Source organism: Cotesia glomerata, linkage group LG10, assembly GCF_020080835.1.
Source record: "Cotesia glomerata isolate CgM1 linkage group LG10, MPM_Cglom_v2.3, whole genome shotgun sequence".
NCBI lineage: Eukaryota > Metazoa > Arthropoda > Insecta > Hymenoptera > Braconidae > Cotesia > Cotesia glomerata.
This window is the reverse complement of record NC_058167.1, coordinates 5,472,566-5,489,659: the sequence shown is the minus strand read 5'-3', so window position 1 is coordinate 5,489,659 and position 17,094 is coordinate 5,472,566. Positions and strand designations below refer to the sequence as shown.

General features: G+C 29.3%; 1 long non-coding RNA gene across 1 annotated transcript; it reads left to right on the top strand.

The window, feature by feature from the left end:
* The first annotated feature begins 218 nt into the window (after nucleotides 1–218).
* Nucleotides 219–15,681, top strand: LOC123272803. The gene is made up of 3 exons (XR_006511171.1): nucleotides 219–239; nucleotides 9,390–9,395; nucleotides 15,446–15,681. It is a non-coding gene; the product is annotated as an uncharacterized LOC123272803 (long non-coding RNA).
* The last annotated feature ends 1,413 nt before the right edge of the window (nucleotides 15,682–17,094 follow it).

Below are 17,094 nucleotides of genomic sequence, written 5' to 3'. Positions count from 1 at the left end.
ACAACGCAGACGCACCTTTTTTCCGAGGGGTCACCGGAAATGACGTCACAATGGAGGAGTTTTAATTTTTTTTTTTTTGAAAATTTTAGAAATTATTCTTTAAATATGTATCTATAAGACAGAAAAAAATTTGAATTAAATAAATAATTTTTTACATAGAAAAAAAAATATTGAAAATAGGCCTTTTTTCACCCGACGAAACCCATGTAACCCCTTAATCAAAGTTAAATCATTATTAGGTGCTGTTATAGCACACGGCGCAGTGAACCAAGCTTTTAAATAGAATATTATGATAAATAAACAAAGTTCTCGTAATCCATCTATTTCCGATTTAGTAAGATGAAATTCATTTCTGAATAAAAAAATTTTTAAACTATATATTGCTTTAGCCATCCACCTTGCATGATGGACCGCTCCAGGATGCTTAAATGTAATATTTGTGGTAGTAGTACCCAAAAATATTAATGATAATTCCAGAAGTTCACGGTAATCGTCTCGACAATGATCCATCTACAAAAAAAGTTATAAGTCAAAATGAAATTGATTATATCGCAATTTCAAAGTTGAGAAGACTAATTATTATTAACTGATGTGAGGTAAAAGTTGTAAAATATTTTACAAACGCAATTTTAATCGTTAAAGATGATTAAAAGTATAACAGTCATGTGAAACTGATTTTCAATATTTTTAATCACGACGGCAAGTTAATTAATCAGAGTAAAATTGATAATTGAGGAGCTTATTTTCAAAAGGGTATCTTTTGATTTTTGATTAATCGAGACAAAACACTAGTTATCTTCAATTATAAATATTTGTATTGAACTTTTTTTAATTTAGCTATAAAGTGCAATCGGTTATGAAGCTGCAATTCGATTTTCATTTATAAATGTTCATAATTCTCAAAGTAATTAGTATTTAAAAGTTCAGAAAACTGGTATTTTAAAATATGAAAAGATACCCTTTTGAAAATCAGCTCCTCAATTATACTGAACTTTATATATTTTTCTTTTCCACTTTAACATCAGTTAATAATTCTTCAGCGCTGGATTAAAAAATTTTACTTCTATTTGATTATTAACGAATTTCAAAATCTCATCTTTGATTGGTGTTATTACTTCCAAAACTTTTTTGTCACAAATACCAGCCGCAAAGTTTGATTGGTCAATTTCATCCCACTTCTTTTTAAATCTCTGATAAATTGGAACGTTTGGGCCAGACGAAGCAGGCCAGTATACTTCAAATGCACTTCGAAGAACAATTTCAAAAATATGGTGTCGGCATGGCAAGTACAACAGTTTTCTACTAAGAGCCTTTTCTACTAATACACACGCACCATTTCTGTTGAGAGCGTTGAGAGCAAAGCAACTAAATGAAGTTAGTACCGAACAACCAGGCTTACCAACACAGAGCTTATTAGCTACAACACTCAAATTAAATGAGTATAATACTCTGTACCGACAGAGCTAAATAAAGCTCTGTTGATATTTTTCAAATAAACAACATTTGATCAAGTTTTATAGTAGATTTAATTGATTTAACGTATTTACAGAATTTTCATATTATTTTGAATAATATGCAATGATGAGTGTTTGGTGAGTTTGTGTAATAAGGAACTTTACATTTTCCTCTTACAAAAATTTATAAATTTTATAAAATATAAAATAAATTTGTTATAAGAAAGACCAAAAAATCATTTATGTGACATTTTTAACGTTTATATTTATATATTAGTGCATTTCGTGAGTTAAGTATTGAATTAATTAGTAAAAAAAAAGTTTACAGTCTCAGGTTAACGGAATTAAAGTAATTTAACATAAAAATAATAAAAATATAGCATGTGATATTTTTTTGTAATTTTATTGGAAAATATTATAAATTTTTATTAGTGTTATCTTTGACCGCGGATATCTTTGAAGCCGTTAATCTGAGGAACTTTGGTCTTCAGAGGTTTTTGTAGAGCGTAAAATTTCCTACTAATATCATTTTTCAGATTGTTGTTACGATGAACCGTTCCAAAGTAATAAAAATTAAAAAATTAAAAAAAATTTTTCCCGTGTTATTTAAATGGAAAATAAAGAAATGGATACAGGCAAATCTTACTATTGATATTAAGAGCTCACATGGGCGCCAAAATTTTTGTTTTTAGGTATACTATCAATTTTAAGACACCAAAAGAAAAAAAAAAAATTCGTCTTTTTTTGAAACACCCTAATATATAGATATACTAAGACTTAGTATGTAAAGATGATGAGAGAAAGTAACATTTAGAATATTTTTAATAACTAACCGAATGCTTTGGAGAATGTAAAAATATTACATCATATAATATTACATCATATTCAAAAAGATTAATTGATAAAAAACACTCAAAATTTGTGAAAATTTAAAATGGAATTTGAAAGTTTATTTTCATTATTTCAAGTGCACTTAATATTTTCATTTGCTTACAAAGAATATCAAAAACATAAAATAATATTTGTTTCTGTTTAGTTTTCTACATATTAATCCTGTATATTAATATAGATGAATTTAACATATTTGTGATGTTATTTAAAAATTTAATTATTGTAAAAATATGATTTCTGATTTTTGATTAGTTAAAAAAATTAGATGCGCGAAGTACAAAGTTTAAAATTCTAGTTCTATCTTGATGAGACAATTATACACGTTTAAGAAATACTACAATTTTGAACTTTACGCTTCGCATGCCCAATTTTTCAACCAATCAAAAATCAGAGACCATATTCTTACAATAATTAGATTTTTAGTTAATTTTTACAACTATTTTTTGTAATTCGTCTAGTTTAATAAAGAAAATTTATTTTTCACTTACCTTTTTATAAATATAATTGATAAGCATACAATTATTAGTAGGAACCATTTTTATAAATAAAAAATAATTTATAAGATTTAAAATTTTTTTGTCTTTTTATTAATATTTTTTAAATATAATTTTTTTTTCATGTACCAATATATGATTAACACACATGAATAAAGTTTTTTCAAATATACATACAATAATATTAATAAAATGTATGAACTCTTTCATATAATAGAATAATATTTTTGATAGAAAAGTTTTTTTTAAAAAAAAATGATATAAAAAAATCAATGATGATAATTAACTAATCATCATCACTGAGATAAATAAACTCAATTGGTTGTGGCTTCTTCTGCTGTTGCTGCTGCTGCTGTCGTTGCTAACATTGTTGGTGTTGCTGCACCAACTGTTCCTGGAATCCTGATGAAAACAGTTCTTCACGACTGATGATGTATGGAAAAGTTGATGAGTCACGATCAACTTTGAACCAAACTATCTTTTCCAAAATCATCACAAATTCTGCACTGACGTCAGCAATGGTTATTTTAGCTCCATTCAAGTTACCGGTCAAAATAAATTGACGCTGTAAAGCTAATTTCATAACGTCCATTAAAACAAAATTTGTCAATTCGATTTTCCACTCAACTGGTGATATGATTAAGTCCACATTCAAATTTGGAAGGGCCATGGTTAGTTTTCCTTTAAAAATCGAAAAATTAATCAGTAAAAAATTATACAGTACTCGATGAAAAAATTTTTTTTTTTAACAACTATTCAAAAAATTTAAAAACATAAGTTTTTTTTTAGTGACCAATTTAAAATAAAAAATTCTTCTCACCTAGATTCGTCAGGTGAAAAAAACAACTTTTCACAAAAAAATAAAAACTAGGATTCACTCAGAAATTTGACAGAAATTTTTTCACTTGCATGCACGTGGTCACGTTGATGAACTGATTCAGTTTGATGGATAGTCCACTTATACTTATTTATATAGAGCAAAAATATACTCAAAACTTTTAGATGTGACAATTAATGAGTATCTGTGTGGAGTAAATAGAACTTATTGATATTTCGGATACGCACTTCCAGGAGTATCGAGTTGCAAAGATAAGAAAATTGCGTTTGTTGAAAATTATTGTGATGCGTTGCAAGATGTTTTTCATGTTTTAGATGTAGAGTAAATAGAACTTATTGACAACACATATTAGATACACACTTCCAGAAGTATCGAGTTGCAAAGATAAAAAAAATTGCGTTTGTCTAAAATTATTGTGATGCACTCTCAGATGTTTTTTTATGTTTGAGAAATTTCTATCAAGATCTCGATTTATGATCAATTTTGAGAACTTCATATTTTTTACTAAATGCGTCATTTTTTGTAAAAAAAAATGTTTTTTACAAAATTTTTAGTATTGTGCAATATTGTTTAATTTATATTTTTCAACAATTTTTATTTACATAGATATACAGTTACATCAAATAAAAATTTGTTTTCAAAAGTTACCGCAATGATTCGTAAGGCAATTTTTTTCTCATTTTTTTCAATTAAATAAAATGCGTAACATTTTTTCGAAGGTTACAGCTTTCTCAATGGAGTCAAATTATAGACCGGAAGTATAAGTCTAACTCCTTTTTTTAAATAATAACATTACTCTTGTAAATATTTGACATCAACAATAATGTTTGCGGTTTTAATTGTATGAGATCATGCATTTTTTTTTGTGTGACAAGTATGTATGATAAAGCTATTCTCTAGAAACTGTATAAAAGAAAACAAACAGTTCGAGTTGTATTCAACATTTTTTTATTCATAATCATAATACATCAATTTATTTAAAAACGCTAATAAATTGTTGTGACAAAAGTTAAATGAAATATAAATAATTCTCTATAAACCAAATTTTCAAACGCTGAACATTTTCCAATGCACAGTGATAATCATCGTATATGATATCACTATGTTCAAGTTCTGGATGTTGGATAAAATGAGTAATTTTTGGTAAGCTTCTGAGTGATGGACATCCTAATGATTCAAGATTAATGACTTGTTTAGTCGAACTACAAATACTCTGAATCCACTTTTTTTTTTTCGTGGCCTTTGACGTAAATGTATTCGTAATCTCTCACAATAAAATTGAGAAGTTCTTCAAGACAATGATAAGGTATGACTCCTTTATCCCATGGTATACCATGATGCTTACGTATCAGCCGTAAGTTCATGTGTTTATAGTTATTAGGTAGCCTGCTCCAATTACAAGGTGGCTTGAAAATTTTAACAGACAGTACATTTGAATGATCTAATGTTTTATTTACACTAATTGCTGCAAGCTCTTTCACCACAAAACAATTGTTAGGCATTTTGAAGCCTTGAACATCGACAATAATTTCTCCAGCCACTTATCGCAAAAGATAGATGAATTTTAGTCAGTCACAGAAACAATACTGAATATTTTTTTTAAAAACCAGTCTTTTATATTATTCTATTCTTCTGCAAACTGTTATGGAGGAAATTGTTTAAATAAATTACTTTGAAATTTTTTGTATGATTCAAAATTTTTATTAATGATTTCATGATTTTTTAGATGTTTACTTCATCCGCTCTTCGAGTTTTTGGAACTTTTCAGTTAATTCTGATAGTTTTTTTATTAAATTTTGTTCATCAGCACAATTTGAGCACAATATTCCCATGCGTACACTATTAATAACTTCAAAGTTTTTTTCTAATGCAAGGACATCATAGATAAATTTTTCAATATATTCAGAAGATTTGTTGTAAAGAACACTATCAATTAAATCATCAAAATCTTCGCAAAACTTTTCAAGTTTTTCAGCATTTTCATTTATTTCCAAGAGTTTTTTTGCCAAATTCTGTTTATCAGCATAATTTATGTATGATGTATCGGCAAAAAGACTTTTGAAAATTTTAGAGTTTTTCGCCAATGTAATTATCCAGTTTACAAATTTACCAATATCTTCAGGAGGAACATCACCAAAACATCTTTCTATTAGATCATCAAAATCCTCACAGAAAGGGTGATTATTCCGTAAAAATGCAATTTCTTGTTCACACAAATTATCTATCTCCATGGTTTAAAAGTTGCACTTGAAGCTCTCACGATACACTAGCCAAATGAAGATTTATAAATCGAATAGTTGTGACGAAGTTAGCCAAAAAATGGTGGGATTTCCCCCTTTTTTCCACAAAAATTAAGGCGTAATTGCGATTGCAAAATAGTAATAAAGGGCTGAGGCGGAGTCAGCCAGAAATGGCGGACTTATGTCGGCCCGAAATGGCTGGCTTACCCCCTCTAACACCGACAGTCGATTAAAAATAGCAGGTAGCACATTATCGACCGGTGGTAAATTACCGACCGTTGGTAAAACAGATACCTGTCGAAAATCACGAATATCGCTTATCGTCCGTCGGTGAATAGTTCGGATCAGAACCCACAATCTGTTTTACCGAGGGGGTAAGTCCCCCTGTTTATCTACTCCCTAGGGCAACATAAGGTAAATTCGGCCATGCTGATAAAGAACGCAAAATGGCTACAGCGGAATTTTTCCAACTTAAATAGTTGTTGTCATTAGTGGAGCTCATAAACATAATTATTATTATATACACCACAAGGCTTAATATGTAGATGAAAGTGGACTAGTGTATATTTTGTTTTAAACTAGTGTATAATTGTTTTAAATTTATAATAGAGAAGTTGCATGTTTTGTAATTATTTTTTTATTCGAAAGTTTAATAGGAATTATTAAGACAGTTTAAGTAAAAAATTTTTTAACAATTGATTTTTTACGTAATTGTCAATTAAAAATTATACTTTGAAAATTCATTTTTAAATGAAAGTGACGTCATTATATCGGTTCAGTAACGCCACCACGCGTCGAGTCAATGAAGCATCCATGTTTATGTTTTTAAAATAAATAAAATAGTTAATATTATATAGGTTATATCTGTTTTGAAAAAATTAATTGGTGTGATTAAAAATTTTTCTCGACTAAAAAATATTAGAGACAATTAATAATAATTGAAAAGCGTGAGCAAAATGGTTTCTAACAATTTAAAAGTAAATATTTCACCAAACCTAGAAAGTTATAAATATTGTTTTGTACCTTCATGTCGCAACACAACTCATTCTACTCCGGAAAAACTTTTTATTTCTGTTCCCAAAAGTGATGAAGTGAGAAAACAATGGTGTATTGCAGCTAATTGTCCTGATAGACGTCTTCGAACAGTGTCGTATTGTTGTGAAGACCATTTTAATGTAAGTAAATATACATAGATACATTTGACGTAAATAAATATATCTTGTTAGCAACCGAATCACTCAGCATTTCTAACGATTTTTTATTTATAATTGCAGCTTAAAGAAGATTTAGAAAATTATTTTTATGTAAAAACGGTACCTAAAGCTCGAAAAATTTTAAAAAAAGGAGTTGTGCCTCGATTTTTTAATACAAGTAACACTTCAACAAATACGAGTTTATTGAACTTGTCTGAATTGAGACTTCAGGATGTGGAAGAAGTGGAGAATATCAGTCCAAATGTTTTATATAAAGACAATAGCAATAATTTCAACCAAATGTATGGTAGTCAATCTGAAAATATAATTCAAACGGATGTCACTGATTCAGTAAACGAAAATAGATCACAAGTAATATTATGCGATAAAAAGATACAAGTGAGACCTTACTATCGTAGCGCAGGTATTCAATGTCAGTTGGAAACTAATGTAATTAAAGCTCAAGTAAGATCCATAGCTTTATCACCCATTAAACAGTTCAGTTTATTGAAACAATCTGCAAAAATAAATACTTCAAATTCGTCGTCTGAAGTAGGAGAAAGTAGCTGTGGTCTCACAGAATCTATGGATACAAGTTCTTTCACTGAGCCTTCAACTTCAACAACCTCACAAGAACTACAATCAAGCAAACAAGACTTATATTATTAAAAAACGATTCGTATAATGTTAACAAATCATTAATAGAAACTGATCCTTTACTTTTTGTCGGCATTGAAAAAGAATGTTATTTTATCATAGCAGAGATTGAAAAGATGTATCCAGTAGACTACGTTCTTCAAGTTTTTAAAAAAATCCGTTTAAATTGCAGTAATGCTATTTTAGCTTATGATTTTGGCATTTCTCAAAGCCAAGTGGGGCGGATTTTAAACAAATATACGAAAGAAATAAGTCAAATCTTAAAGTCGCTTATAGTTTGGCTACCAGCTAAAACAATACTTAAAAATTTACCAATACAATTTAGATTAAACTTTAATAAAGTTCAATCAATAATTGATTGTTTTGAAATAAGGATTGAAAAACCATCAAATGCCGTTCATCAATCAGCTACTTGGTCTGAGTACAAGAAAAGTAATACCATTAAATATTTAATTTCTTGTACACCAGATGGACTCATAAACTTTATTTCAAAAGGCTACGGTGGTCGAACTTCAGACACAATCATAGTCGAGAACTGTGGTTACCTGGATATTATACCTGATGGCATAACAGTTTTAGCGGATCGTGGATTTAAGAGCGTAGAGGCATTACTTCAGCAGAAAAATTGCACTTTGATGCGTCCACCAAGTGTCTCAGATGGACAGCAATCCACGGAAGCCGAAGTAATTTTGACTCGACAAATAGCTAGTTGCAGAATACACATCGAACGGGTAATTAAAAGGATGAGAGATTTCAAATTTATTGAAGGTCATGCTCTACTAGATCATAATTCTTTAAATATTCTTGATGATGTTGTCGTCATTTGTGCAGCTCTAGTAAATTTGCAATCACCGATTATTGCTTCAAGCTAAATAAATATAAAATAATAATATTAGTTATTAATTAATGGAACAAGATTATATTATATTGTACAATTTTTGTATTCTATAACATTAAGTTTGTGAATTTTATTAAAAATATACAACGTATAAACATTTAAACATTATCTGTATTTAACATTATTACAGAGAAAATGTTTTTATGCCAAAATATCATTGCTTTGTGCATTACTGAGTTGATATAATTAAAATCAAAATTTTCCTGAATAATTGTTACTTTATTATTTTCTTTAAAATTATGATCAGCAACACAAAAGTAACCTAATTTTTTTTTGGCAAAAAACATTTGCATTTGGATTTGGGCTTTATATTTTGCAGTTATTTTTCGACGATTACAATAGTTTTTGAATGATTTTTCATTAGTTGGGCATTTTACTTCAACAACAAATGTTTCTCCTACACCATCTGGTGATGCACCAAACACTGGAAAGTCACTACTCAAAAATAATCCTGATTTTTGTATTGGAGAATTTATTGTACTTCTTACGATATCAATTACACTGTCTTCTAAGTCTCTGCCTCTTTTCATAGCAAATGTATCTCTTATTTTTCCTCCCATCAAAATATTGAATAAACTACCTCTTTCTGTTTTACATTGAGCTACATCATGTAATTTGGATGCTGTAATTCTTGCATATCGCAGTTCATACCACAAGTGATTTTTACTTTGTTCCTGTGTGGCTTTTTCAATATACTTTAAATTTTCAGACGTTAAAAAACTAGCACAATGTTGCAAAAAAGAATTAATGTTTTTCCTATCTCCTGAATATGTTAATCCCAAATGATAAATGGAGCATAACTCTAAAACAGATGGAGGAGACAAATGCTTGATTAGATGAGATTTTGAATAAGCTTGACGTCCTGACTCTAAAATATTTTTTACAAATTCTTCGGGTCGAAATGATGAACTAGCATTCTTATTTTCATCATTCAGTTGTGACTGAGGTGACGACTTAATTATTTCAGTTAGCTCCAAAAACTTATCTTCTTTACCTACTCTGGCAAGTTTAGGTTTAACCCAATAAGCTTCAACAGAAGTACATGCTGGCTCTTCAGTACGGCGATTCAGCCACTTTAATAAAGCTGCAACATGTTTGCATCCACCTTGAGCTGCAGCACAACTGAGACAATGGGCATCTTCTATTTCTTGTTTCACTTCATTGACAGTAACAGTTAACATATACAGTTTTCCACATATTTTATGCTCTGGACAAATTTTTGCTTTTACAAAACATTTATTCTTTTCCCTTTTCACTTGCACGTAACCAATAGCATGATCACTATAATCGAATCTGGTAGACCTATTAAAATTAAAAAATAATTTGTGTAAGTGTAAATAATTTTAAAGAATTATAATTTAATTATTTGATGATTTTGTAAACATATTTTTAAATTTTTTATTATTGACTTACCGGTTCATTTTGACACCACTTGATTCTACTACATTATAACATGGATTTTCAGAAATATATTTTAAAAACATGTCAAAATCTACTTTCGGCAAATTTTGAGATGTTGCTTTTGTAAAACCAACGTCAACCATATTCAATTTTAATGCGAAAATACTTCAGATTTATATAAAAACAATTTATAATATCTCGTATTTTTGTTATGACGGTTGTTTTTAAGAGGTTAAGTGAGACTATTTTGTTATGACACATGGAGAACTGAATATAGAAAATACAAGTGTATAGTACGATTCTGATTGGCTCTCACCCTCAACGGATATAGTGACGTCACAACCAATGAGGAATCGTTTTTATTGCGCCTGAATTTATTTATTTTTTATAATTTATTTATAAAAAAAGAAATTTGTTATTTTAAAAAAAATTTTTTTAAACATGCTTCAAATTAATTATTCTTTCATATGTATATGAATTTGTAGGGATAGTAAATTTATGCAACTTCTCTATTGCGTCTAATTGATTATAAAAAAACGTACGTGGAAGTGTATGGAAAAATAGTTAAATATATTTTGGTCTAATACAACTGTGAGCATTTCATTTTTTTATTAGTTTATACTTTTATATAATAAAACTAAAATCTAACCTGCTAAATTAAAATGTAAGATAAAGTAAAAAAACAGACACTTTTTAAAAATTTTTCGATTTTTCTAACTATAGCCACGCATTTAGAAAAAATAATAAGAATATAATTAAAATATCCATAAATTATTAAATTTCTTTTCCTATAAAAAAAAAATATTTCATAACGTACAATGACCATTTTTTCTAGTGTCTGGATATTCAGTTTTGAAAATTATACCAATGTTTTTATCCGTCTATTTATTCAAATTCTTAATAGTTGTTACGGGTCTTTAATAAGTTTCAATATTAAATTTTTACACTTAACTGTAATTTTAACGTAAATAAAAAGCTAAAATATTGACAGTCTTTAATTCTTCGGATCACATCATAAAATTTTTTTGTAAACTTTTGTCATGGGTTTTTATTACCAAAAGGGTTAAAATATTCAGTTATTATTACTTTTATCATTCTTTAATTGAAATTCCACATACAATTTTGCTCTTATTTTCATTTATCATTTAAATTCTCAATTTCAAAAAAAAAATTTAATCAAACAAATTTGTTATTTTTTATTTCGGACAGTTGAAAATTTTCGGGTAATTTGTAAAAAACAACCAGATGCCTAAGCCAATAAGATATATGAGTAAAAGAAGAATTTATCAGATGATTAATGATGAAATTAATACCGCATCAAATACCAAAAAAATTTGCCGTCATCAAGAGAATTATTCAGATCCAACAGCAGAAAATAATTCATCAGAACCTGTAAACAGTGTTTCAGTAGTGAGTATTGATTCATCTTATACAAGTGAAAACGTGGTCATAATTTTGCTGAATAACACGAGGATCATCCAGTAGAAGTAGATTCTGAAAATATTAATCTTCCCATAGTGGATAATAGAACTGAAGAGCTAAATGAACTAGAATGGGTACAATTTTATCGAGAAGATGAATCTACTACAGCAAATAGTTTATCAGAAGACTTACGATTTTGGTTATCAGAGAATAGTGTATCTCAGAAAGCCGCAAATAATTTGATTTCGATATTTCGAAATCATGGACATCAAGATGAGTTAAAAAAAGATGTAAGGACTCTAATGAAAACCCTTCGTGATGTCACAGGAAAAATTATTCATGGCAATGGTGGCTCGTATTTTCATTTTGGAATTGTAAATGGATTGATTCGTTCTCTTAATAAATACTACGATGTAAATCCTGATGTTATTTTAATTCAACTTAATTTTGACGGTATGTCGTTTTCTGAACCATCTAATAGTCAATTTTGGCCTCTGCTAGCGGCGATTGAAGCGGATTTTTATACGGAACCATTTTTGATCGGCCTTTTCCATGGCTTTTCTAAGCCCAACAATTTTAATGTTTACATTAATCCTTTTGTTGATGAAATGAAGGACTTACAAAACAATGGGATCATAATTAACAATAAAAAAATGAATATCCCATAGTGGATATTTTGGTTGCTCTAAATATATTCAGGAAGGAGAGTGGGATGGTTGTGTAAACTTTCCGGAGATATATAATCCTCTTTGAACAGATAAGTCGTTTAAAAATCAGCAGCAAGAAGAATATCACCTGGGAGAATCTCTGCTTCTTGATCTAAATTTTGGTATGGTGTTATAAATTCCTCTAGACTACCAGCACCTAATATGTTTAGGAGTAACGAAGCGACTTATGCTTCGCTGGAGTAATAGTCCAAAAAATTAGAGACTGACAAATGATCAATTAAATGCCATCAATGAGAGTTTACAGGCCATAAAATCTTGCATTCCAACTGAATTTGCAAGACAACCGAGGCTTTTAGATACCGTTGCAAAATGGAAGGCTACTGAGTATCGTCAATTCTTACTCTATACGGGTCCAATTATACTGAAAACGATTTTAGCACCTCGAACTTACAATCATTTCATGGCTTTAAGTGTTGCTATTAGAATTTTATGCGATCCTCAAAAATAGCAAGTGTATAATGATTATGCTGATTAATTATTAAGATGGTTTGCAAAAGAATATAAAAACTTGTATGGATCAAACTCAGTATCTTATAATGTTCATAATTTAATTCATTTAGCAAGTGACTGTAAAAAATTTGGACCGTTAGATAACTTCAGTACATTTAAATTTGAAAATTACATGTATACTATTAAAATCAAAGTGAAGAACGCACCAAAACCATTAGAACAAGTGGTGAATCATGTACACGAAGAAAATTTATTACCAGTCATTAAAAACACTGTTAGATCAAATTTAGAAGTTGAAAAAAAAGATGATAAAATTATTGCTTTGAAATTTAATGGTTTTACTATAAATACAAAAAAAATGAAAACTGTTGTTTGATACGTGACGATAATATTTTAATTATTAATCGAATTGATGATACAAATAATGAAGTTAAAGTTCAATGTGAATATTTTTCTACTTTTGATTCAAATTTTTTAGAACCATGTGATTCTAAAAAATTATGCATTTGCTCTGTAAAAAAAAATAGCACTTCAAAATCAATAACTGTTGGAACGAACTCTATCAAGTCGAAATGTTTATATTTTTCCTATCCAAACTGTAATAATTTCATAACTGTACCTTTGTTACAATGTAATAACTAGTTTCAAAATTTCTTTATATTCTTTCCTTTATAAAATCATTTGAAATCTTTTCAGTTTAGAGAATCTCAATGATACTGCATTTATACTGAAATTATGGTAGGTTCGATTTGAATACTAAATATACATATATACGCATGAATATTAATACTTTTATATTAAGTTTGTAAGTTTATTATTATGGCAGTTTGACGTAATATAGATAATAGAACTAATGTTGTGATATGTTTTTTTTTTTACATCAGTTCTACGTAAGATTAAGATTTGTTTCTTACGTATGAATATGATGGAATTATGCCGTCACTTTTGAGTCAGAATTTGGACTTGGAATATATATATATAAATATGATGGAATCATTACGTCAATTTTATATCAAAATATTGATTCATATTTTATGTAAGAATGTGATGGAATTATTACGTCACTTTAATGTCAAAATATTGATTCATATTTTATGTAAGAATATGATGGAACTATTACGTCACTTTAATGTCAGAATATTGATTCATATTTTATGTAAGAATATGACGGAATTAATACGTCACTTTAATGTAAAAATATTGATTTATATTTTATCTAAGAATATGATGAAATTGTTACGTCATTTGAATGTCAAAATATTGATTCGTATTTTATGTAAGAATATGATGGAATTATTATGTCAATTTTATATCAAAATTTTGACTCATACTTTATGTTAGAATATGATTGAATTCTTATGTAACCTTTACGTCAGAACATATGACTACGATCTGACGTCGCAGCATGACGGTATATGATATATCATGTACGTAACATTGGAGTCATAAGAATGACGTCATATTAAAGTCAAATTTAATGTCAGTACGATGTCACAATGATGTAATCCAATATGACTTCATAGTGAGATCATAAATAAAGTCACCATTACGTCATGTCCACGTAAAATTTCATGATCTCTGTATGATCTACGTATGACATCATTTTAAGGTCATGTATTCACTGGGTTAGAATTTAAGTTTGGAACAGGTGGTGTATTACTACTTAAAATAAGAAAATGTAATACCTATCCGATAAAAGGTCTATTTCATTGTAAATATTAATAATTTTTCAAAATTTACAAAAAATATTTTGGCCCGGTATTAATTATTAAAAACTAAAAAATTTATGGTTCTTCGTTACTTAATGAATAAAAATGGTCATAGATGATTTGTAAAGAAAAACTTTTTTACCAATGACCTAGTAGAACTACGTAAAGAAAGGGATGACTAACAACTGACTCAGATGGTCATAAGGAATCACGCTGAAGCCTGACTCTCCTTAGCCCATCGTATCATACAATAAAATAATTTTTATCATCCCGCTAAGAAAATTGAAAATTTTCAAAAATCTGGAAGTTATTGTTTTTACCCTGTTTTTCAAAAATCAAAAGTTTTAATCAGATCTCGAGGTCCTTTTGAGGTCTTTTGAGGTCCTAGGAAGCTTTCCTGACTATTCCCGCGATAGTGTCTGTATGTATGTATGTATGTATGTATGTGTTTTTTTTTTCTCAGGGGGGGAATCCTTTCTACGGATTCTAGGCATAGCTGTTTGGCCTGGATATGTGGCGACTCGACGCAGCGTCATACTAAAACTCAACGCTGACGCCCCTACCCACTAAACTCTAAACCCCTTTCTCTTCTATCCTCTGATCCCCTATGGTACCGCCGTAAGGCATTTATTCGCGGGGGAAGGAATTAGCTGCCGCTCTTCCTTCTGGTGAGCAGTATGGTGCAACTTTGGCGGCCCCCACTACCCAGTGGTGGTAGCTCGCGGCGCACGGTGGGGACGGTTCGCGACGCCCTGGTGGGGACAAGCGGTTGTACATTTGATTGCATATACATATATATATATATATATATATATATACCAGTGTTACAGAGACCTGTAAACACGTACCATTTCATATATAGTTTACGTAAATTAAAAGCTTACTTACCGTCTGTTGTCTTATTCATAATTGAATATCTTATTTTACTCACCAGTATCGTTTTGATTAAAAACTGTTTTCTGCAAGATAAAAAAAAAAAAAATAGGTATTATACTTACCGTGAGATGTTGTATTTCTTGAAGATCATGCTTAGGTTTACAGTAATATTAGTAATATTATAGTAATATTAGTACACTGCAAAAAATTTCCAATGAATTTTACTATGTGTGAATAGTAATACCGGACTATAAGAAAACTGATACAAAATTTACAAGTTCCCGTAGTAAACGGTATGCGTAGACGACACGATTGTGTAATCTGCGCATACGTTTACTATGGGAACTTGTAAATTTTGTATCAGTTTTCTTATGGTCCGGTATTACTATCCACACATAGTAAAATTCATTGAAAATTTTTTGCAGTGTAGCATAATGTATAAAAGGGATGTGGTGTAGACGATTTGGATTATTAAAATACAAAAAATACATCTTTGAAATACGTAATGATATTAATATTTTATAAGAACACAAAAGCGTTTTGTAAAGTACATAAACAATACTTATAATATTTTATAAAAACACAAAAATTATTTGTGAAGTATATAAATGATATTTATAATGTTTTATAAGAATACACATATTAAGAGAGTTATATATTGGTTATACAATATTTTATGATTTTACACAAATTATTTGTAAAGTACATAAATGATATTTATAATATTTTATAAAAACACAAAAATTATTTGTGAAGTGTAAAAATGATATTTATAATATTTCATAAACACACATATTTTATATGGTTATATATCGGTTACACAATATTTTATGATTTTGCAGAATTACACAAATTACACCAATTTCACTTAGGCCATTATATCTTTATCGAAGAACAATATTAACAATATATGACTAAGTCAACATAGGCGTCGTTGAACCATGTAAACTCTCCTTCTTTTTCTTCCAGCTGTTTCCTAATTTTTTCTGTTACGTTGTTATTTTTCAAACCAGCCACTACAAATTTGTGCATCATTTCCTCAGATAACTCAATAGATCCAAAATTTGTTTGTATTTTTGGGAGTATTTCTGTAACAGGGGCTAATAACTGCTTGATATACACGTCACAAGGCTCACAAAACTTTTTGAGGTATTGTAGACGTGCGTTGACCAATTCTTCGAACTCGTAAATGTTTTGCACCGTATTTTGCTTCATAATTACTTTTCTTACGTATCTTGAAGGCCATTATGTGCTGTCTATGATGGTGAAGAGTTTCGCTTTGCCATACATAGCACCCAGAGTTGAAAATTTAAATATGTAACCATTTAAAGATGTTGAATCGTCAGGTTGTTTCTTGTAATCACCCTCAGACAAATAAAATTTTCTTGACTGCTGTTTGACAGCTGCTGTAAACTGTAGCCACTGATTACCCTTACACACAATACCGCAAGATTTTTCGTCCACTATTACTGAGCACGGTTCAAATTTAAAGTTGTCACTGTTTAATTTGAGACCGACAACTATAGATTTGGATCGCGAATCGTTTAGTTTGTAATAAGTGGCAAGCAAGAAATCGAATTTCTCCCACGATTGTAATATACGAGGCTCTCGTTTATTGGGCCCCGATGTTTCACCTTCTTCATAAGGGCGTTTCCTTGACATAGCCATCACGATGCGATAGTAGAGTTAAAGAGTGTAAGATGTAGTATTAATGGTTGTTTCAAGGGAACTGACAATTGCATGTTTTTTAACTGCTAACTTGAGAGCTGCTTCTCCCATTAAAAAATAAAAAAAAAAAAAAAAAAAAAAACAACGCCCTATCTGTTCATTTCACTTAGTTGCT